Below are 25,342 nucleotides of genomic sequence, written 5' to 3' on the forward strand. Positions count from 1 at the left end.
AAATGAAGCCTTCAAATTCTTTAACGCAAGAGTATAAAATGCGTACAACACAAAAAATAAAATAAAAATCACTTAATCCCTCAGATCTATGTTTTGACTTGATACTTTTCACTGAGGTACGTAGGCGTTTAGAACCATATTCTAAGTTCAGTAGCATCAATGTAAAAAAAAACACATGTTCCTTGATCTCATATGAAAGTTAAGTAAGGGAAAATAATATGTATTTTGTTTTATCTTTTGTCTCATCAAATTTTAGACTTGTATGGAGTATTGATTGGTCAAGATACAAGCGAACCCTTAAAAAAATAAGTTTCAGTAACATCATGCTTGAAGTTTCTTTAAATCGAAGTTTTTAAATCCTCCAAGTATGCAAGCTGAAGTTTCCAAATCCTCAAAGTACGCAAGATGAAGTCATCAAATCTTCCATGTTTTCAAGATGAAGTCTTCAAATTCTTTATGTCTCCAAGTTGAAGTCTTAAGCTTTTTAAGTCTGTAAGTTGAAGTCTTCAAATTCTTTTCTACAAATTGAAGTCTTCGAATTATTTAAGTTTGCAAGTTTAATTCTACAAATTCTTTAAGTTTGTAAGTTGAAGTCTTCAAATCCTTTGATTATGTGAGTTGAAATTCGTAAGTCTATAAGTTGTAGTCCTCCAATTCTTTAAGTCTCCAAGTTGAAGTCTTCAAAATCTTCAAGTATGCAAGCTGAAGTCTTCAAATTATTCAAGTATGCAAGTTGAAGTCTTCAAATCTACAAAATGAATCCTTCAAATTCTTTAACGCAAGAGTATAAATGCGTACAACACAAAAAAATAAAATAAAAATCACTTAATCTCCTAGAACTATGTTGTGACTTGATCCTCTTCACTGAGGTACATAGGCGTTTAGAACCATATTCTAAGTTCAGTAGCACGAATGTAAAAAAAACACATATTCCTTGATCTCATATGAAAGTTAAGCAAGGGAAAATAATATGTATTTTGTTTTATCTTTTGTCTCATCAAACTTTAGACTTGTATGAAGTATTAATTGGTCAAGATGCAAGCGAACCCATAAAAAAATAAGTCAGTAACATCATGCTTGAATTTTCTTTAAATTGAAGTTTTCAAATCCTCCAAGTATCAAGCTGAAGTCTCCAAATCCTCAAAGTACGCAAGATGAAGTCATCAAATCTTGCAAACTTGCAAGTTGAAGTGTTCTAATTCATTAAGTCACGAAGTTGAAGTCTTAAGATTCTTCATGTCTGTAAGTTAAAGTCTTCAAATTCTTTTCTGCAAATTGAAGTTTTCGGATTCTTTAGGTCTGCAAGTTGAAGTCTTCAAATTCTTTATGTCTTCAAAATCTTCAAAACCTTCGAGTCCGTGAGTTTAAATTTGTAAGTCTATAAGTTGGAGTCCTGCAATTCTTTAAGTCTCCAAGTTGAAGTCTTAAAATTATTCAAGTATGAAAGTAGAAGTCTTCAAATTCTTCAAGTCTACAAATTGAACCCTTATAATTCTTTAAGTCTGCAAGTTGAAGTCTTTACCTTTGGAGGTTCAAATTCTTAAAGTATCCAAGTTGAAATCTTTAAGTTAACAAGTTTGAGTCTTCAAGTTTGCACGTTGAAATTTTTAAGTCTGTAAGTTGAAGTCTGCAAACACTTTATTGCAAGTTGAAATCTTCAAATTCTTCAAGTCTGCAAGTTGAGGTCTTCAAATTTTTTGGAAGGTTGAGGTGTTTAAATCCTTTAAGTCTCCAAGTTGAAATATTCAAATTATTCAAGTCGAAAGTTGAAGTTTTCAAGTCTTGACTCCTTTAGATTACCTTTCTTAAGGCGGAAATTTATATCTATCCGCTTTCGCCATAAGAATACCATAAAGTTACCTTTCTTAAGGCATGGATTTATATCTATCCGCATTTCTCTTAAGAATACCATTAAGGTACGTTTCATAAGGTGGAGATTACATCTATTCTCATTTGCCTTAAGAATGCCATACATTTACGTTTCTTAAGGCGGGGATTTACATCTATTCGCTTTAGCCCTAAGAATACCATAAAGCTACCTTTCTTAAGGTGGGGATTTACATCTATCCTCTTTCGCCATAAGAATAGCATAAATCTACTTTTGTTAATGTGGGGATTTACATCTATCTACTTTCTCCTTGAGAATACAATAAAGCTACCTTTCTTAATGTGGGGATTTACATCTATCCGCTTTCGCGTTATGAATACCATAAAGCTACTTTTCTTAAGGCGGGTATTTACATCTATCCTCTTTGCCTTAAAGATACCATAAAGTTACCTTTCCTAAGGCGGGATTTACATCTATCCGCTTTTGCCTTAAGAATGCCATAAAGCTACCTTTCTCAAGAAGGGGATTTACATCTATCTGATTTTTCCTCAAGAATACCATAAAGTTAACTCTCTTAAGGCTGAGATTTACATCTATCTGGTTTCGCCTTAAGAATACCACACAGTTACCTTTCTTAAGGCGGAGATTTATATCTATGTGCATTTTCCATAAGAATACCATGAAGTTACCTTTCTTAAGGAGAAGATTTATACCTATCCATTTTTGCCTTAAGAATACCATAAAGTTACCTTTGTTAAGGAGGGAATTTATACATATCCATTCGCCTTAAGAATACCATAAAGTTACCTTTCTTAAGGCGGGGATTTATATCTATCCGCATTCGCCTTTAAAATACCATTAAACGGATGTGTATCCATCCTCTTTTAGCCTTAAGATTACCATAAAGTTACCTTTCTTACGGAGGGAATGAGTACTCATCCCTTTGAGTCATAAGACTAACTTCTCCTCCGATCATCCTCTGAAGCCTACATACAAAAATGGGGGACGACAACACAAAAATCTATAAGTGGAGGAGAAATTGTTACCTGTCAAGACGTTTGAGACTTGAAAGTCATGCTAAGATAACTAGGTTAGACTTGAGACAATATTTTCTTGGTGATAACTAAGCCTTTGAAGTATTATTTCAAGCCATCACAACCCTTTTTGGCGACGATGTTCTGACATTGAGATGTAAAATATTTTTTGAGGCAACAAAAATCTGAAAACAGCTACATGAAAGAATTTAAAGATTACTTTAAAAAAACCATCTAGAAAGATTCTGAAAGAATTAAATCTTGAATTTAGGATATGATGTAATCCTTTGTGTGTAGATTCGAAATAATCAAGCGGCTTGTGTTTTCGTTGTTCCTACATCGAGACCCGAGACGTTTAGTAAAGCCGTGCAACTCTGAAATTTTCAGTACCGCAAAATCTAGATCTAAATTCAAAAAATCATTTTAAAATATGCGGAATGTATTAAATTCTTAATTTTTGATATGATAGAGATCTTGAAATGTAGCTTCTGCAAAATCAAACCGTTCATGATTTCAATTTTTCTACAATGACATATCAATTTTCTATGACAAATGTGTTAAGTTGTAAAAAAATGACGAAAATTAAGTAAAACAGACGAAAATTACCTTGAATTATGCCCCTTTCGTCGTAGGCTTGTAGCTCACAATCCGTAATTGCAGAAAAATTATGGATACAACGCGTGTATTAATAGATGTTATGTGATGAGAGCAAAATTATTCTCCTAGTCCAAATACAAGTCCTTTTTTGTTAGGACTATATAAATTTGAAGTTAAGTAAAAATACAATTTCTAATTCAATAACGATTTTATTTTATTTTTCTTTGTGGGTCTTCCATGTCCAAAATAGACGCAAAGTAGGAGCCATTCTTCAGTTAGGAAGTGATAATTATGAAGCGGTAGTCTTAATTTGAATGAAACGAGAAATGTTTGTTCAATTCTTGGGCAAATTATCTGCCAAGCCACACGGAATGGGATTGTATCTCTTCCCACTTTATTATATCACTTTAATTATATATATATATATATATATATATATATATATATATATATATATATATATATATATATATATATATATATATATATATATATATATATTAAAGTGGTATATTAAAGTATACACTTGTGTGTGTCCGGTAACTATTATATAATTTAACTAAAAAATACTTCAAGTGTAGTCTTTAAAAGATAAAATATCCCGACAAGACTTGAAGCAGGGGGCATTTGTAATCATTTAAAATTTATTTAAGTATAAATTTATTAAATGATTCAGATTATATTAAAAATTATAATTATATTAGTACAAATAAATATTACGGATTAATATAATTGATTTAATATTTTATATTCAATAAAATATGAATTTAATTAAAGCCCGCTCTATAAAGTTCATATTCCATGTCACATAAATCTGATTAACCGAAGGGAGTCCTATTTCAATCGCAACTCCTCTATTCTAAAACTATGAATAGGAGTCTCATAATTCAAAAAAAAGACCAAGAATTTTAACAAGAAGCTAGAGAAAGAGCCCCGTGGATCAAAAGCTGCAGATTTCTCTACAAGTTCAAGAATTCAGGCAACCAAGTTTCAAGAGCGATAAAGATCAAGACCGCCGGATTCAAGATCAAGCTTGAAGCCCTTAAGATTCAACTAAAAGTCAAGATAAAGTTCAAGTTCAAGATTAAAGATATAGTTCAAGATAAAGTCCAAGTCCAAGTTAAATATCAAGATCAAGATCTAAAGCCTTTGAATTATATTTGAAAAGGCGAATTCGGTTCAAGCTTGATTATTGTTTTCTCGATGAGAATTTTATTATCTACAGTTCTATCCACCTTTGTTTCTACTTCTAAGTTACATGTAATATATATAATTCATATATTCTTTGGTTTATCTATGTAAAATAGTGATTGAAAGAATTATTATAAACATTTTAAATGAAATAGAATTAAACATTAATTTAATTATTTATAATAGATATTTGAAATAATATATATTTATAAAAATAATATTAATATTAAAGTGCATTGATATTGTTCTTTTTCACAATCTCGCTTTAAATATCACTTTTTTAAAAAAAATAATAAGCAAACACTATTTGCTTACCAAAAACATTTTTTCAATAAATTAGTTAAATACAAATTTTTTATTTCAAAAACATTTTTCTTGAAATATATTTTGATAAAGAGATAATTACACAATAGTGAAGCTCATAAAGTAACATTACATAATTTATTCAAGGTTTTCAATGCTTACCGAAATTGAAAACCTTACCATTACTTACAATAGTTTCTTTAAAATTTTTCTTTCAAAAACAACATCAAAGACACCAGATATTTGCTACATTCTACCATGAAAAGTTAAATAAACCAATTTATTCCACATTCAAGTGTACTAAAAAACCAATCATCTTAATATTTCACATTCCATCTCTATTTCGAGTGGATATTATGTCAAAATGTAATGAAGAGACAAAATATGAAGTTTTGGGTGATTTGGTGTAGGTTTTGAGGTGTTTTTAGATTAATTTGGTGCTTAGATCAAGAAAAACATGAAGTCCATTTTTTATATAATAGTGTATATGTAATGGCTTGGTCCGTCATTTTTGATATTTTTGTGAAATTTACCATGTTGACACTCTCAGTGTTGGCCTTTAGTTAGTATTGTTTGAGTTTGGAAAGTTTGTTCCATACCTTTAGTAAAAGTCGAGAATTTGTGTAAGTTTTGAGTTTGAAGAACTCAAGTACCTTAAAAGTAATTTTTGGAGTCTTTTAAATTTTTGTGCGTAGGAGTGGAATTCCATCTATTCCATTAGTTCCAGAATACATAAATTGGTCTATGAGAGTTTTTGGTAGTAGATTCGTAGTCGTTTTGTGGATTTAAGGTCCTAAGTTGTGAAATTTTGAAAATTTAGCTTTTGAGTTGACTTTGATCAACATATTGAGTATGGACTCTCGAATCGATAGTCCAAGAGGTCCATTGGATTGGGGGGATGATCTTAGGCCTAGGTGTGGTCTTGATTGATATTTATAGGCCCTGAGCTTGTTTTAGTGTTTTTAAGCGTTGAGATAGTTTCTTCTGATTTTCACAGATGTTGAATCAAGGAGACATTGACTTCATATTTGACGCTTTTATTGATTACGAAACACCGAGTATAATAAATTTAAATATATGGCTTATGTGTACGGAGTTCCAAATTAATCCCGATGGCTTTTTCGATGATTCTTTGTATGTGCTTGTTTCGTTTTCTGAGTTTCTCATGCCCAACCCTTCGGTTCACGAAGCAGTGATAGCGTTTAGGAAGGGCAAGTTTTGGTAACCCGCATTTGTGGAGACTCGATCATATTCATGGAGTTTTAATCTATTTACCTCCTCATTCACAGAAGATTGATCGTGATCGCGAAGGGAAAACTCATTAAATCCCTCATTAGCTGGATGGGGTTTACAATTGAGGAGGACCCTTGGTAGTTTTATAATCCCAATTTCAAAATTTCCCTCCCATTTTCCATTTTGGAGCTTTAAGAATGTGGTATAAGTAATTTCAAGTGGAGTTCCCAAGATAAAAATTTTAGGGTAATATTTCTTAACTCTAAATCTTCAATTACCCATTAGTATATTGGAGTTTATGTGTTTAAATCACAATTTTAAATTGATAAATTGAGGTTTTTGCACGAATTTGAGTTTTTGAAGTAAAATTAGGATTGCGAACTAATTTCAAATCCTTTTTGAAATGGGTTTGACTAATGGGTTCATAAGATATTAAATATCATTTTCACGTACGAAATTTAAGATTGAAACCTTATTTTCGGAAATAAATTTTTTGTAGATTGACCTATTTTTCAAAATATTAATGTGGGTATTTCTGGTTTTCAAAAATTAATATTGAATACTTAATTATTACTGATTATGAGGATATTACTTCTCTATTTTAGATGTCAACGACCAGAGATTATGTTTCCAATGGTGAGGCGAGGTAGTCCCTAAAGCACTTTTGAGACCCAACTAAGGGTAGAGGTAGAGACAAAGGTAAAGTCCATGCTCGTGCAGTAGCACCAGCTAGCATGCGTGCCCATGGAGCGGCAACAACTAGAGGTAGAGGTAGAAAGGATTCTCTTGATCCACACGTTGAGGTTATTGAGGACCAAGTTCCTTCCTTGTTCAATTTTTGAAAATGCTTGGTGTGATGGAGAAGTTTTCTGAGGGTGGTGTGACTCGTATACCATATGGTTCTGAAACAAAATTAGGAGTACATACTCCAAGATAACATCACAAGTATTCAAGATTAGGTGGATCAGCCACCAGTGATTCTAGCACCCGTTGTGGGTATTCAGATTTCTCTTAATGTTATTTTGACACTAGCTGACCAACTACGCTATGAGAGGTTTTGAAAGATGAAACCAATCTAGTTTTAGGGTGGTAAAAGCGAGGATGCTCATGAGTTATTGAATTTATGCCATGAGATGTCTGAGGCGCTGGATATGGTTGATACTCATTGTATTTGTTTTATTTTACTTCAGTTGTGTGGACACATTAGAGAGTGGTGGAGGACTTTTAGGAGGTCTAGACTAGTTAGGTCTCCTCTGATTAAGTGGGATGTTTTTTCCAGTTCCTTTTAGGACCACTTTCTTCTATGAAGTTTACGGATGAAGATTTTACTAAGGTTTAAGGACTAGAGAAAAGAAAATATTTTTGTTACCGAGTATTAGGACCATGTTTGTGATCTTTCTATGCATGTTATGACTATTGTTCCCGATGAGGTAGAGAGAGTTCGTAGGTTTATGAGAGTGTTGACTTTATCTACCAGGTATTATGTGTTTCGATCAGCCAAAGAGGGGGCTTCATTCCGGTCCATCATGTGCACTGCCAAGGAGGCGAAGTTGATGCTTTTTGTGGAGTTTGGAGGGAACAAGAAGGCTCAATCTCCTGGTCAACTTTTAGGTGCCTCATCTAGAGGCAAGGGTACTCCTATATATTATAGTTTATTTTAGCATCACGGGATGGTTCATGAATCTATGCAAGTAGTTGAAAGTGGTCGGTTATTCCGAGAATCTTATGGTTCTTATTGAGGTGTCCATGGTAACTCATTTGGTTCACAATATTTATTTGTCTTGAGATATCACTTTGGTTGTGGGAATCTAGGTCACATGATTTGGCAGTGTCCTACAAACTCGCTCAGGACCACTACGTACTTATTTAGATACTCCAACTAGGTATCCATCTCCTATGAACAGGGGTTAAGGTAGATGTTAGTTCGACGTAGGTGGTAGAAATTCTAGTAGGAGTCTTACAATTCTGCGGGATGTAAGAAGGGGTTTCATTCAAACTGTAGGCGTTCATGATAGCTACTATTTTGGTTATTGCGAGAGGCCTGAGGCTTAGACTTTTGATGTTGTGATCACATGTATTGTCCCAATTTTCCATCAACCTGCTTATGTATTATTTGATCCGTAGTCTACTTTCTTATATGTGTCTACCTATTTTACTACTGGTTTGATATGATGTTTGACTACATACACGTGCCTATTCATATTTATACACTAAGTGGTTGAGTCCTTAGTGGTGGGTCGCTTGTATCAATCATGTATTATTTATTTGGCTGGGTATGATACTTGGGTAATCTTAATAATTTTAGGAATTGTAGAATTTGAGTTTTATTTGGGTACGGATTGGCTCTCCCCGCATCATAGTATTATGGATTGTTTTGTTAAGATTGTGACCTATGCCTGGTGGCTCGAGACTTAAGTAGGCGGGTGATAATGATTCTTATCCTAGCAAATTTATTTCCTTCATTCGAGCTCATAAATTGGTTGATAGAGGGTATTTTTCCTACTGAGCTTTTATTTGGGATACTAGTGTTGAGCCCCCTCCAATGGATTTTGTCCCCTTGGTTAGAGAATTTTTAAATATGTTCCATTCAGATCTTCCAGTTGTTCATTCAGATAGGGATATCGATTTTTATATTGTCTAAGAGTCGAATACAAATTCAATCTCCATTCCTCCGTATCGTCTGACGCTGTGTGAGTTTAAAGAATTAAAATGTCAATTATAGGATTCGTAAAGGGTTTATTTACTCAAATGTTTTTCTGTGGGGTGGTCATATGTTCTTCGTGAGGAAGAATGATGGATCCATGATGATGTATACTGATTAATGGCAACTGAACAAGGTGACAATGAAAAACAAGCATAATTTTCCTTGTATAGATTATTTATTTGAGCAACTTTAAGGTGCATCTCTTTTTCTTAGGTTGATTTGAAGTCTAGTTATCAATCAACTGAAGATCGTGGAATCGGATATCCCAAAGACAACTTTTAGTACTTATTATGGGAAATATAAGTTTCTTGTGTGTCTTTCAGTCTGACTAACACCCCAGCAACGTTCATGGAGTTGATGAGAGAGTGTTCTTACCTTATTTAGATTACTTTTTGATAGTTTTCAACAATGACATCTTGGTGTACTCTAAGACTAAGAATGATCAATATCAACATTTGAGGAACGTACTTCTAAGATTGAGGGAAGATAAGTTGTATACCAAGTTCTCGATATGTGAGTTATGGATTGATTCAATAACATCCTAGGTCATGTGGTTTACAAAAAGGGTATAGAGTCGATTCACCCTATATGGAGTCATTTAGTAGTTGGACCAAGCCTACTTCAATCATTAAGATTCAGAGTTTTGTGAGACTTGTAGTTATTACAGATGATTTGTTCAGAGATTCTTTACTATTGCATCTCCTTTGACAAATTTAAATTGATAAGGTGTGAGCTTCAGTGGTCTGATGAGTGTGAGGAGAGTTTCCAAAAGCTCAAGACCATGTCGACTTCAGCTCCTGTGTTGACCTTACCCGAAAAGGGTGTAGAATCATTCGTTTACTATAATGATTCCAAATTCAGGTTAGTGTTCTAATGCAAAAGGAGAAAGTGATTGCCTATTCTTCTAGACTATTGAAGGCCTATTTTACTAGACTGTTGAAGACTCATGAGAGAAACTACCCTACACATGATCTAGAGTTGCATTTGTGGTGTTTGTGCTTAATCCATGGAGGAATTATCTTTATGTGGTTCATTGTGAGGTCTTCCCTGACCATTAGAGTCTTGAATACATCTTTAGTCATAGGTGTCTGAACTTCATAAAGCATAGATGGCTTGAGCTGCTGAAGAACTATGACATCACTATCTTATATCATTCATGAAAGGCCAATATGGTGGCCACTTTGAGTAGGAAAAATTATAGGATGATAAGCCTTGTCTCTATAAGAATTGAGGAGACGAGTGGTTTGATTGATTTCCTTTGGGATCATTCTTCCTTGGTTGAGAAGATTTGTGACACCAGTTTGAGATGAGAAATGGTATATCATTTGAGACAAAGTATTAGAGGGGAAACCATGGATGATGTCTTTGATTCGGATGGTGTCTTGAGGATTGGAGGCAAAAATTTTTATCCCAAATAGGCGAGTTGATTAGAATGATTCTTGAGGAGACCCATTGGGTTCTCAAAATTCTATTCATCTAAATGCAACAAAGATGTATCATGATCTAAGTGAGCATTACTGGTGATGTGGTATGAAGAGAGATACTGAGAACTTTGTTTTTAGTTGTTGAATCTGCAGGTCAAGTGTGAGCACCAGCGACCATGAGATATGTCTATTCCTACTTGGAAGTGGATGTTGATCACTATGGATTTTGTAGTGGGTTTGCCTACCACATTGGGTGGTTATGACTCAATTTGGTTGTGGTTTATAGGGTGGACAAGTCTTCCTATTTCATCTTGGTTCGGGTAAAGTATACAATGGAGAAGTTATCCAAGCTTTATACCAGTCTGATTGTGCAACTACATGGAGTCCCAGTTTCTATTTTCTCTGATCGAAGCTCTTTGTTCACATCCTATTTATGGAAGGTGTTGTAACATGGTTTGGTTACTCGACTAGATATGAGTACACCTTTCACCCTCAAACAAATGGTCTTTGTGAGCATATGATTCAAGTGTTGGGGGATATGCTTCGTGCTTGGGTGATCGATTTCGGTGCTAGATGGGATTGACATTTGCCCTTAACAATGTTTTCCTACAACAAAAATTATCACACATTATTTATACGACTCTTTTTGAGGCATTGTATAGTAGACAACGTAGATCTGTGACTGGTTAGTTTGATTAACCCAAGATGGAGTCTTTGGATAAAAACTTTCTTAGAGATTTTATCAAGACCGGGGAGCACCCCTAGGAGTAACATGGCGTACTTCCTCTCTTGGAGGTCTTATACATGCCCATAGTTATCATTCTTCGCATTCTCATAGGTAAATTTAGCGGAAAATTTAAAACTTTCTTAGCACATCATATGCTAGGACATCACTTACATATATATATATATATATATATATATATATATATATATATATATATATATATATATATATATAATAACATAATAGGACTCTAACATCGTAAGAGTTCTTTAGGGACACGACCCATACAAGATAAATCTTAAGTACAATATTAAGACTATATAGTAAGCTAGACACTAGGACATCCTTGGGCATAAGAATTCCTTTTCTTGAGCTTGGGAATCACATATCAATCTCCTCACCATTTAAAGACATCACTTAAGCATCTATAACCTACAGTTTGTATAAAGAGTAAAGAAGAATGGAGTTAGTAAAAGAATGCACTACGTATGGCAACCATGGAAAAACATGCACTTAAAAGTGACATTTTACTTGAAACCATACTTCATGCCATTTTGAGAAAATCTTCATAAAACCTTTATACAAAAATCATTATATCATTTACCTACTTCATATAGGCATATTCCATGGTCAAACATAATATAAAGTCATACAATAAACTTAAGACACTTTTGAATTATTTTACAGTAAGCACTATCCTTCTTCACAATGAATATCATGTTTTACAGTGAATCATTAGATTCCTAATTCCTTATTCCACCAAGCAACCCTCTAGTGATGCTTGGTGCAATGCATCACCTTAAGATCACAAGGAAGTCATACATATAATCTACATAAGCCAACACATACCATCATGGATCTAAAATACATCATAGACACGTTTAAGTCAAGACCTTCGGGACATTACAGTGAACCATAGTTTACTTGCACATATGCTAACTTCATTCACATAGAAACTTATAAGACCTTAGTCATAATCCTAATCTAATTCCACTAGTGCAATGTACATGTTAATCCCCATAACCTCAAACATACTTAGTAAACCTATCATGAGACCACAAGCCTTAACATCTAATTCATACATTAACATAGTAAGTGACGACAACTTCATTTATGTCAACAAGACCTTCATAATTTAGTCATCAAGACCAACATAGTGCATATAAGAACAATACCACATCACATAGATCCATTAGGACTCATACCATACACTTCATCACAACAAATAGACAATTACTACAAAGTCATGCATAAGGAACATATGCATATACACATGCATTAGAACACCTTCCTAGGAATTCCCTCAAGATATACTTGTGCAATGCATAGGTGAAGTTCCATACCCCCACCTACACAAAGAAACTACCCTTAGGTTATCCTATTTAGGGTCCTTACTTTATTTCCATTGTCACTATTATTTTAGGGAAACTATAGCCTTAACCAACACTAAGACCATGGGTGCTACATGGAATTTGGTGTTGTAGAGTCTTACACCAATGGAAGGTGTTCTTACCTATCCAAGGTAGAAAATTAACACATGCTAGAATACTAGTGAAGTCACTTGCTAGATCCTTTGTGGCAAGCATAGTTATGGAACTTGGAGGTACATGTAAAAACCCTCTTTATGCCAAATAGGGCATTATGGTTATTTACTTATGGAAACCCTCTTATTGCCTATTGAGGCCTTGTAGTTATCTAACTCATCAGGATTATGGTGGCCTACCTTCCTACAATGGGATGGGACATCTCTCATCATCAAGTTCACTTGGTGCTAAGCTAAGATCCCTTCATTGAAAAGCCTTGATTAACATTACTTAATAAAACATAGGCCTTAAAACATAGGCCTTATAACATTGACTCCTCATATGCTTAGCTCATAGGTCATAGATGAGAGTTCATCAACCTAACTCATCTGAGAAACCCTTTCATATGGACATAGCATTTGTACAGCACCATGTAGTTTAGGGTACCCTTGAGAACATCTTTCAAGTGCTCCTGTATTGACTAGATCATCATTCATGTGTGTGTATATATACATATATGTGAGAAATCCTTCCACATAACAATTAAAACCACACATATTCATACTTCATCTCATTCATGCATAAGTGTACAAGTGTAACTATATTAGCAAGCCTTTCATGTAAACACATTTAGAAACTAGGTATAATCATACTTCATCATGCCATATACTTCACATTATAGCATATAAGAGATACTCCGAACATGTCCATACATCCATTTTCATTTAAATAGAAACCAAACCTAAGAACTATCCCATCAAGGTACACATGTGCAATGCATAGACACGGTCTCATACACTTGCCCATACTAGTACACCTAACAAGTCATCCTAGTTAAGGAATACATAACATACCTCATATACATTTACCTTACATGCATAGTAGTAGACATTTAGTGAATATGAGAACAACCTTTCATTAGACACCATGACCCTTTGCTACATTGTAAGCATTCATAATGTGTAAGTGTATGTGCATTAGTCAACATGATCGCATAATGGCTATCAACTAACACATTGAGGCATCCACCTATTAAGACCACAATTCACAACCAAGCATAGACCACACAACACAATTTAGCATAGGAGGCAAGCTAACTGCATATTACACTTTAAGACTCCTAACATTAGCTATTCACACATTCACATAGGGGTACATGGGTAGGGGTCATCAATACATAACACTTCATTAATGGTAGCAACTACACATGATCTTAACGTAACCATTTACATGCTTATAATACTAGCTACATAACCTAGATTCACAACTAGAATAGAAGACTAGACACAAGTTACACATAGTGTGATCATCATAACCACAAACTCATATATTCATCAATTTGCCTTCAAGGCCATAGTCAACACTAGGGGTGGCAATTGGTTGGATTGAACCGGATTTGGATGGATTAAATATGAATTGAGCGAAAATGGTTTGGATCGTAATCCACCCAAATAGAATATGGACAATATGGATTTGGTCAAATATGATTTAGGTAAAATGGTTCTAACCCACTAAGAACCTCTCTATATTTCCTTGACTACGAAAAAAACATTATCTCTTTCATGACATCAATTTATCTATTCTTCTTTGATAATAGAACATTATTACATAATCTTCTCAATTACTCCGTACATCAAATCACCGCCCTTTTGTCTAACATTCACATACAAACAATAAGCAATCAAGAAGTGAAAATCAAATATTAACAACTAAAGAGACATCACCAACAAATAGTACTCCAAATGTACTAAAAGGATAAAGATCAGTATTCATTCCGTGGAAATCAAGTATTAACACAAATACAACAATCGAAGTACAAAAATATAAATATAATCAAAGAAGTGCAGTCTCATGGCTAAACAAGAGACTAAACAAAATAGTATAATATTTGACGGGCGATCTGCACCAGCCAACAGCGCATCAGGATGCTGTGATTTCTTCTTCTTTGTTCAATAATCTTGAATTGCAGCCACTGAGTTGGACATTAGCTCTTGTGTCCTGAACTGAAGTTGTTCTGCAGTTAGTCTGTTACCTTGTATTAAATTTACTAAGCGCATGGGATTCTCTTGGTATTAAATTTTAGTGCAAAAATTTTCCTTGTTTATTCTCTTGGAGTTCTTGAACAGTAAGGTTGAAGTAAAGTTATTGTTCTCAAAAATTAGACCAGTCACTTGATATTGAATGCAAAAGCTGCCATAGTAAAGTTAATACTCTTTCAGCCATGGTCATTAACACTAATACACGGCTCTAGCTTACTCCTACTTTTTTTTTTACCCTTTTCAATGCAACCAATAACAATTACTAATCATTAGAATTCGGTGTATGTTTTCAGTTTTACGGAAGACTCCAGAAATCAAAAGAGCTGCTGCATACACCAGAAATATACAACTTCTACAATCTTCAGATAAAACTCTCTCACAGTTTTTTTTTGAAATTTGGGAACCTTACGTCAGGCTTCATGCGAGGAACACAAGAACTCCATGACATCAGTTGCATGTCTACAAGCAAACACTAATCGTGCTCGATTTAGCATATTAATACTGTGGGACGCTGATCAGATTATTGCCTCTGCAGCAACATCTCTTGATTGATTTTCTTAATGAAATCATCAAATTTCTTATCGGACTCCTCTATACTAACAGAAATATCAATTGAAATCTCTAATGTAAGGTTCCCTAAATTTGAAATCTTCATTGTCCTATTTTTGTTTTCACAGTAGCTAGCCTTAAGAAGCAAATTAATGAGGTTATAATGATAGCAAATCCAGGATGGAGAAGGTGCCAAGCTAGCTAATGCAGAAACCAGAGATGGAGAAGGTGCCAAGCCAACTAATGCAGAAACAGAAAGTAGTTCAGATAGAATAGAAATTTACCTATCAATGCGAGCCAAGTTTAGCAAGATACGGTTGAAGTTCCACTGCAATTTCATCCGCATCGGTGTCTGATCCATCACAATCTAGAAAATAAGACGTTAAACTATAAAGTCTATTATAACATAACAAAATAAATCTCAATATGTAAATGATGACTACCTTCTTGTCCACAAAGCAATCTTTAGCACACAATTTTGCTTCAGCATTTGAAGGTAAAATAGAACTTTGAAACTTTCCAATAATACCACCTCCAATGCTAAAGGTAGATTCTGAAGATACCGTGGTAATTGGTATGATCAAGATATCTCGTGCCATGAACGAAAGCTCTGGTCAAATGCTGATTTCTGCGCTGCTGTAGCTGATTTCCTTGCAGTTGTAATCTTAATGCCTGTATTAGGGATTTTTGAGAAAATTAAGGGAAAGGTGTCAAATAAGTCTCGTTTTTGTTTTGTTCATGAGTTGGTCAAATCCTCTTTAAAATGTAATTAAGCAAATAGGGGACCAAATTAATATTTTTAAATTTTATTAAATACAAAAAATCACACTTTTATAATTTAAACCAAATTATTTAAAAAGAAAAATATTTTCATCTTCCCTCCTCACTTCTCTCTCTTCATTTCTTCCTCCTTTGGGGGATTTTTCTTCTTCTTCCTTAGAAATTCAAAAATCTATCTTTACTCTTTCTCTCCATTCATTACTCTTGCTCTTCATTACTCCATTACTCTCACATCTTTCTGAACTGTAATCGAGTTCGACTAGAAATGATAAGTTATTTTTTTGAAATATTTTACAATTTTAAAAGTTCTTTTCTTGGATTAATGAACAATAAATTTTTTTATGGATTTAAAAGTTGAATAATCGACTTAATGGTGTGTATTATTTATTATTTTTGAAAGAAAATCAGTCAACTCAAAAAATCCTTATTTTGAGGAAATGTATATGTATTGTTATCATTTAGTGAAAAGCCATTTTTGTTATTGTTGTTATTTTTTTGTGGCCATTTTGTTGATATGATCTTAGAAATACAGTGTTGTTCAGGCGTCAAAAATATATTCATTTTGTGAAATATTTAGCGTATGTTGTAACATTTTAGTGATATGTTTGTGTATATTCAAAAAGATATCATATGTTGTAACATCTCACTTTATGTCAACAAAATGGTCATTTGTTGCCACATAAGATTCAAATGTTGCAATAATCTGTACATTTGTGTCAACATATGATTCATCTGTTGCTACATAAGATCTATATGTTGCAACAAAAATTTTATGTGTTGCAACAACAGGTACATATGTGGCAACATAATGTTAATTTATGGCAACAGACTATCCATCTGTTGCAATATACTACTATTATTATTTTATAATAAATTGTAAAATCTCAATATTTTTTTTATTTACCTTGTAGATAAAATGATACAAGAAGCTTCATCCATGACAATAACTCAATCTACATGTGCCCCAACAAAAAAGGATATATGTGACAACATATGTCACAAAAAGAAGATATGTGACAACATATGTCACCATAAGAAGACATGTGGCAACTTATGTCACAAAAAGAAGATATGTGGATACATATGTCACAGAAAAAATATATGTGGCAACATATTTCACAGAAAGAATATATGTGTCAACATTTTATTATTACCAATGTGGTGTTTGTGACAACATACATAACAGTTGTTGTAAAAAAAAATTATCTTCATTTACCCAGCAGAAAGGATATATGTGGCAACAAATTTCACACTATGAATTATAAAAAAGAATTTAAAAAAAATAAAAGGTATAAAAAGATCGTTTTGTTTCATATTTCAAATTTAATTTATTTTTACTAATTTTCGTTTTCTTTTCTCTCTTTCCTTTCTCTCGTTCCATTATTTATTTACAATTCAAATTGTTGTTATGTTTTCCACAACATCAATGATAATATGTTGGGATTTTTCTTCTACAACAAAGTCTTGTTGCCCTTATTATTTCTAGTTTATCGTTGACATCTTCTAATATAAAATATAATAGTTATTGATATTAAATCAAGACTTTTTAGTGGTTTTTATCACTTGTTTTTTTGTAGGATGGTTATGTTGTTATTCATTTTGAAATATTATCTCGAAAAAAAGTACATTTTAAGATGTACATGTTGTCACATATGACATGTCTATTGCAATTTTTTCAACAAAATGTGCATATGTTGTCACATATGTCACTTCAAGGTTGACTTATACATAATTGAGCGATCTAGAAATGAATAAATGTCAAATTCAATCAAATTTTAGTACTTTGGACCATAATTAAGCAATAAAAATATGGTATAACACTTGGAACAACGATTTACAACAATGTTATATAACTATCATATGAAGTTAGTTGATCATTGTATGATGAACTAGTTATATGATAACCTTTGTAAAAATAATTGATAGAATTGAGAAAGGTTGTTATATTATACTATAATTTTGTACTTAAACATGTTGTAGAACTAAATATTAGTGTTACATGTTGAATTAGGTGACAATTTAATTGAATTAACCCCTCAAAGACCATTTTATGATATACATATGTTGCCACATGATATTTCTGTTGTAATTTTTCCAACAGAATATGCATATGTTGCCACATATGTCACTTTAAGAATGGGTTAATCAATCATTTGAACGATTTATGAATGAAAAAATATCAAATTGGACCAAATTTTAGGAATTTGAGACATAATTAAGCATTAAAAATATGTTATAACACTTGAAATAACGATTTATAAGGGTTTTATATAACTATCATATATAGTTACTTGATCATTGTATCATGAACTAGGGATAAATGACAGTGTTTGTAATAATAATTGATAGAATTGATTAAGGTTGTTGTATTAGACCATAATTTTGTACTAAGACATGTTATAGGACTATATATTAGTGTTACATGTTGAATAAGGTGACAATTTAATTTACTTAACCCCAAAATATCATTTTATGATATACATATGTTGCCACGTATGACATTTTTGTTGCAATTTTTCCAACTGAACGTGCATATGTTGCCACATATGTCACTTCAAGGATGACTTAATCAATAAATTGAGTGATTTAGGAATGAAAAAATGTCAACTTGGACAAATTTTAGAATTTTAAACCATAATTAAGCAATAAAAAATAATATAGCACTTGAAACAATGATTTACAAGGGTATTACATAACTATCATATGTAGTTACTTGGTCATTGTATGATGAACTAGTGGTAAATGATAGTCTTTGTAAAAGCAATTGATAGAATTGATGAAGGTTGTTGTATTATACCATAATTCTGTACTTAGACATGTTATAGGACTATATATTAGTGTTACATGTTGAATTATGTGACAATTTAATTGAATTACCCCCTAAAGATCATTTATGATATACATATGTTGCCACATACGACATTTCTGTTTCAATTTTCCTAGCAGAATGTGCACATGTTTCCACATATGACATTGCTGTTGCAATTTTCCAATAGAACGTGCATATGTGCCACACATGTCCCTTCAAGGATGACTTAATCGATAAATTGAGAAATTTAGGGATGAAAAATGTCAAATTGGACAAAATTTTAGTACTTTAAACCATAATTAAGCAATACAAATATGATATAACACTTAAAACAATGATTTACAATGGTATTTTATATCTATCATGTCGATTGAAAATGCAAGTCATATGTTGCTACATTTCTAGCTTATATATTGCAGCTTGTGTAAGTTATATGTTGTTACATCTGTCAATTCTGTTGCTATTGAAATAACCTTTTCAATTGCTACATATGGCTATAATTTGTTTCAATAGTCAATTTTTGCAACATATAACAATCTATTGGAAACGCGGATACAAATAATTGAAAAAATTGTAGGTGCTCAGATGGTGATGAATGATTTCAAAGAACTATTAATTTTACATATCAAAATAATGGTGTATGTTCCTAATCATTTATGAAGTAATTTCAATTGAGAGCAACCAAAATCTAATACATTGATTAAATTAGTTAAATCTGATTCAAGAAGAAGAAAAGAAGAAAGAAGAAGAGAAGAAAAAAGCTCAAGGACTACCAACCACGACCAATAATGTACAAAAAGAAGAACAAAAGGATAAAGAGAGTGATCCAAAAATGGGCACCCACTATAAACCCATATTGACCATATTTATGTGGGCGTTTAAAATAAGCTGAAATTCATATTTAAACATTTAGAAAGTGAGTGATCCATCTTATTTAAATTCGACAAAATGGTCTGATTTTATAAATATGGGCTGAAATTATCACCCCTAGGAAACACATATATATAATGAAAATAAAATAAACACCGCCACCATAAGTGGATCATACCAAACAATGCCATAAAAGGTTTCATCAACTACAACAATATAGAAAGTAGAGTACAATAGTAGACTTTACCAATTCATCAACCTTTTAATCAACATTAATAAATACATCTTTTTCATCAACAATACATGTATATGGAATTATCTAAATGTATTTAATCATGAAACAAATCATGTACAAGTCGTTAGAAGATCATACTACAAACTAATACAATACATCACGTATATACTAGAAAGTAGAGAGTTATAGATCATCAACCAATTTCCCTAGTCTTAACCATCAATCATATATTATAAAAAATTTACATTTAGGGCAGTACCTAAAGATATAGAACATCATTATTGAATCATGCTTCATCTACCTAGAATATAGATCACAACATATACATTATCCTATCAACTCTATAGGCTAGAAAAACCTAAATCAATATTTACCAATTCAATTGTTATCTATTCATATTGGATCAATTATACATAATTATCATCACAATTACACATATAGGCAGTAGCTAAGACAATTCACCATGATCGCGTCACATATCAACCATCCTAACGTCAAGATCATAAGTTAATACATGATAGACTAGCCTTATTACAAAATCTTCAAATTTGACCCTCATGGATCATTTTTCAACAACTCATAATCAATACACATACTACAAGTAGGTATAAGCATATTAACATGATTGAATCACAATTCGATATACATGAGATCAAGATCATAAAGCCATACATAGGCAAAAGTCAAATTTGTGAGAAAGCATGGGCTCATCATGCAAGTATATTAAAAATCACGTCCAAATCATTAGATAATCATCAATACATTAATATTATTCCTTTAAAATCAATTTAAGAAAGAACCCATGGCTAGATTGAAAAAGAAGAGATTTGATCATGAAACTTCTTTGAAAACTTTGAAGAGGACTCTCTAGATGAAAGATTAAGTAGAGATGAAGGATCACCATACCTTTATTAGATGAAGAACCCACTAAAAATTTGTGAAGAACCCATGGAAATCCCATCTACAAGCTGACCTTGAACTTTACCTTCAATGAAGGTTTCTAGAGAGGATATTTTGGTAGAGGGAGGTTTTGATTTGAGTGGAGGATTGGGTATGGGCTATTCACGTTTTTAAACAACCTAATATGTCCAAAAATAGGTAAATAAACCGCCTAGGGTCAGTTTAGCACGTCTGATTCACCCCATAATTAGCAGTGTGCATGCAGTAACTAAAGCCTGCAAAGATGGCCAGCAATCGACGCCATGTTGGCTCATCGACGGACAATCTGTGACTTCCGTAGTTTGGGTCTTAGGATGTTCTTTGGCTGAGCCTTCCCCAGGATAAGTTTACATCAAATCCTTCCCATTTATGGGGCGTCATTCATCTGACGTCCTGTCGTTTGGCTCAGTCGATTGACTCTGCCATGGAAGTGTCTCGACAGCCATTGGGTCCTTCTCGAGGGCTTCTTGTGGAAACCTTGGGGATTCGTACCTGAGAGTTTCCAATGTAAATATGAAAATTAACAAGTCAAGGAAATCCCACATCAGTTCCACCCAAAATAATTACAAAAACACCCAAACATGCTAGGCACACTCAAGACACGCATGCACGTCTCAAGGTCTAACTCTCGAACATCTTGGACATTCTTAGACGTTTGAGCTATAAACTTCATCAAACTCACCATACTGTCTAAAAACATCATTATAACTCATATAACAACCTCATAATCTCATGATACACACATAAGCACTTAAAAGCACATACGGCCCCTTAGGATACTAGTCGTCGAACGTCTTGGCCGTCCCTTGAGATTTGACTTTCAAATCACTTCAAATCAATCATGCATACTTAAAATACTCTATTAATATGTTAAAATCTTATAGGAACATTTGATTATATAGACACCCTAACTCATTTTAGTGGTCTTACAATATTCCTCAGTTAGGAACATTCGTCCTCGAATGAGACTTAGAACACTTTTATCACAACAAGGACTTCAAAGAATCATAGATCATCTCACATTATTAATAAAATCATCGCATATAAGTCAATGCACCAAAATACAAGGAACACAACTTCAAATTATTTAGCACTCAACACACACAAGCAAGCAAAACCTTTATTCACTCACTCTTTAATGCATTAAGCACATAGGCTCTTGTCATGTTCATAGGAGGAACATCCTTATCCTAATCATAACATGGTCTTTACATTTCAATTTAATAATATCTCATCTTGCAACCATCTTTAAGTCACACTTAGGCAGTTTCAACAACACTCAAGAACAAATAGGCACTCATACATCAATGCACCTAGTATTGAATTAAATAGGTTGACCATTGATTCTTATTAGTTAGGCATAATGCCATGGGGCCATACTCAACCATACCATGCTTAGTTATGTTATAGGGAAGAATGTCCTTCTCATCTACACACTTATATGTCTCATGAGCCCATACCCAAGCAAATGCACAAAGGTCAACTATACTGTAACATGAGAATTTCTCATCTTTTTTTAATCATGGCAAGCTCAAACTTTCTGCCTAGTAAAGTCAAAATGGTAAATTACACCACACACATCACAACAATAGGAAGTCATTTCACAAAATTTTAATTTCTAGCTTATCACTAGACTTCATAAACATGCATCATTTAGGGAAAGTCTTACAATTTATAGGTACACACAAGGAAAATAGCTAAACATGCCTTCGCTTTTCAAAACTGAGCCTACAATCATGCTTTCCAAATCATAAAAGTCACATAGTTTTCAAGAGACTCATTATTTTAATTTTTAAGGAGACTCAAATTTTTCATTAATGGCTTAAACACCACATATTATAAGTAACTTCAAACATGTTTCTTACCTTATCTCATGAAGTCAAATGCACAACTAGTATTTAAAGAGGCACAATCAACATAAGAAAACCATGAATTTAATCAAAATTTCTTTTCAAGTACATTATAATCCTCAAGATATTCTTAAGATAGTGTTAATCAAGACATACAAAACATATAGAGGTCATGCAATTCATACTTTAGACAAGATTTCTATCATGAACAAGCTTACTAAGAATTCATTAGTTTCAAGATCAAGTAGGAACAATTGAACAAGGTAGAAATATCTACAACCTTACTACTCACATCACCCTCCCCCACTTAGGGTAAACCCAATTAAGAACAACTCAACCCATTCTTAAGAGGATCTTAACTTAACAACCTTTATTTTCATCACCTAAAAGTGATTACCTCTTTAGAAGGAATTACAATAAGTCAACATAGGAATACCAAGGCATTTTTAAACCTTACCACCTTAGGCAAATTATCCCCCAATCATCAAGTTAGGTCATACTACCAAACCACATAAGGTTTTTATACAATACACTAGACAACAAGGTAATACAACATTAGGGGAAACAATAGAGGAGACTAAACTATACGACCTCTTTTTTCTTTCAACATTAGAGTAAGGTAAAATCTAGGTCAATGAAGCCCACATTATTACCCTACAAAGATAAATATACTACCTTCACACCTAGAATAAATTATATACAAAGGACTCCAATTCATACAAAACAATCATGAAGGTTCACAAATATAAATAAAATAAACATTTGAACCATTATACATATGCTTAGGCAACATGCTTCCATAGGTAGTAACTAAGCATTTCAAGCTCAATTTAACACATTAGGCTACCATCATGCAAAACCATATAGTAGCATATGATTACAAAAAAAGAAACTTATTTTAACCATAACAACTTCTAACATGCTTTAACAATATCATGACACACATTTCTCAACATAACATGCTATTTCACATAATTCTCATTTATTGTCACAAAGGACATCATATGAACATAACCTATCATTTCTCATATTTCACAAACATAGACATAATTGGCATCACAAAATCAAATCATGAAATAATTACCCTTCCATACTCATCAAAAACCATAAAACCAACATAAGCATCAAAAGTCATATCTAAAAGACCAACGGACAAGAAAACATAAGATAGAGATCTTATAGAGTTAAGTTTATGACACGACATGAGAATGATAAAAAAAAGGAAACTCTATCGTCCTATAGCCTTTCGCTCATAGATGTGTCGCGACTCACACCGATAATCGAGACTCTACTAGACATGGCAATATGAGACTTTTATAACCTAAAACCACTTTCAAAAACCCATGCTTTGTTACCACATTTGTCAAGACGGGGGAGCAACCCCTAGAAGTAACATGGCATACTTGATCTCTCAGAGGTCTTATACAAACTCATAGTTATCATTCATCGCATTCTCATAGGTAAATTTAGCTAAAAAATTTAAAACTTTCTTAGAACATCATATGCTAGGACATCACTTTCATATATATAGAATATCATAATACATAGTTAAAGACTCTAGTCTCTTTTTGTCATTCTAGACTCAATATCATATTAGTACTTTAGGGACACAACCCTTATAACATAAATCATAAGTACAATATTAAAAGGCTTTACAGTAAGCTAGACATTAGGACAACGTTGGACTTAAGGATTCCTTTCTTTGAGCTTGGGAATCACATATCAAGCTCCTCGCCATTTAAAGACATCCTCTAAGTATCCATAACCTACACTTTTTGTAAAAAGTAGAGAAGAATGGAGTTAAAACAAGAAAGCACTCAGTATGGCAACCATGCTTTAACATGTACTTAAAAGGGACATTTTACTTGAAATCCTACTTCATGACATTTTGAGAAATCTTCATAAAACCTTTATATAAAAATCATTTTATCATTTACATACTTCATATAGGTATATTTAATGGTCAAACATAATATACAATCATATAATACATTTAAGACAATTTTGAATCAATTTACAGTAAGCACTTTCCTTCTTTATAGTGAATATCTTATTTTACAGAGAATCATTTGATTCCTAATTCCTTATTCGACCAAGTAACCCTGTAGTGATACTTGGTGCAATGCATCACCTTAAGGCCAAAAGGAAGTCATACATATAATATACATACGTCAACGCATACCATCAAGGAGCTATAATACATCATCGACACATTTAGTCAAGACCTTAGGGAAATTACAATGAGACATAGTTTACTGCCACATATGCTAACTTCATTCACATAGAATCTTATATGACCTTACTCACAATCCCAATCTAATTCTACTAGTGCAATCTACATGTGAATCCTCATAACCTCACACATACTTGGGAAACCTATCATGAGACCACAAGCCTTAACATCTAATTCATACATTAACATAGTAAGTGACGACAACTTCATTTATGTCAACAAGACCTTCATCATGTAGTCATTAAGACCAACATAGTTCATAAAAGAACAATACCACATCATATAGATCCATTAGGACTCATACCATGCACTTAATAACAACAAAGAGAAAATTACTACAAAGACATGCATAAGGAACATATGCATAGACACATGCATTACAACACCTTCCTAGGACTTCCCTTAAGAGACACTTGTGCAATGTTTAGGACTTCATACCCCCACCTACACAAAGCAACTACCCTAAGGTTATCC

General features: G+C 33.0%; 1 long non-coding RNA gene across 1 annotated transcript; it reads right to left on the reverse strand.

Annotated features, from left to right (window-relative positions):
* Nucleotides 1-14,317: 14,317 nt before the first annotated feature.
* LOC138337604 (uncharacterized) lies at nucleotides 14,318-15,865 on the reverse strand. The gene is made up of 3 exons (XR_011210940.1): nucleotides 15,596-15,865; nucleotides 15,437-15,519; nucleotides 14,318-14,567 (listed from the first exon to the last, which is right to left on the reverse strand). It is a non-coding gene; the product is annotated as an uncharacterized lncRNA (long non-coding RNA).
* Nucleotides 15,866-25,342: the final 9,477 nt, after the last annotated feature.

Source organism: Solanum lycopersicum, chromosome 7 (genome assembly GCF_036512215.1).
Source record: "Solanum lycopersicum chromosome 7, SLM_r2.1".
NCBI lineage: Eukaryota > Viridiplantae > Streptophyta > Magnoliopsida > Solanales > Solanaceae > Solanum > Solanum lycopersicum.